Source organism: Dipodomys merriami, unplaced genomic scaffold (genome assembly GCF_024711535.1).
Source record: "Dipodomys merriami isolate MVZ:Mamm:240054 unplaced genomic scaffold, mDipMer1.0.p SCAF_506, whole genome shotgun sequence".
NCBI lineage: Eukaryota > Metazoa > Chordata > Mammalia > Rodentia > Heteromyidae > Dipodomys > Dipodomys merriami.
This window is the reverse complement of record NW_027206076.1, coordinates 464,516-465,522: the sequence shown is the minus strand read 5'-3', so window position 1 is coordinate 465,522 and position 1,007 is coordinate 464,516.

The window sequence follows — 1,007 nt, the reverse complement described above, 5'->3', positions numbered from 1 at the left end:
TAGTTCAACAGATACATCTATTCAACATCAAACGACTATATGTTAAAGGACTTCGAACCTCAGAAAAGAATTTGGAAAAGCAGAAATTATTAGGATTAGGGAGAGATGTGGGTAAAAAATAGGAATAGATTGGTGTGGGGAGGCACAGGGAGAGTTAACTATGTCCTAATCACAGTGCAGGAAATGAGTTGGGTAGGATGCAAGTAGAGAGAGTGAGAAAAAGATGAGACGGAAAGGGGAATAAAGAGAGACCAGAAAAAGAATAGAAACGTAAAAATTAATGTTATTATAGAGGTTAAAAGACCGTCTATTTAGAGAGGAATGTGAATATGTTCAGAGAAGGGGAGGGACATAGAGGAGATATGAAAAGCTTTAAGGATGGGAAAGGGAGAGGAAAAGATCAGAAGTTCAGGAGAGCTAGATAAAAAACAAAAAGATAATTAAGAAAGAAAGAAAAAGAGAAAGAAGACAAGATAAGAAAGGAAAACTCTCATTCACGTATTCCTAAAATAAAAATTATAAGATGAGAAAAAATAAGAGGTCTTGACTAGCGCTCTACCACTTAAATCACGGCACCACTTCTGGCTATTTCTCCTTATGTAGTGCTGAGGAATTGAACCCAGGGCCTTGTTCATGCAAGGCAAGCACACTACCACTGAGCCACCTTCCCAGCCCCTTAAGGATTAAAATTTATATGCTAATGCTGAGGTAGATCTGAGATCATAAGTATAGTTGGGGCCCGTTTGATTAAACATAGTTTTTGAGCGGTTGTATGCACACAGGGATTATGTCCCATTATAATACTTTAAGAACTTTCTCAAGTATCTTACTGATGTTATCTCACATTCAAATATTTACAAGTTGGTCTAGTACATATGTATGTGTGTGTTTAATTGAATTTTTAAGAACTACATATTGTTTTACACATTACACAGAAAATGTTACATAATAGAGCTTTAGTTGGATTATTAGCATTTTCTTCGTTAAGATAATTACAATGATGCTTT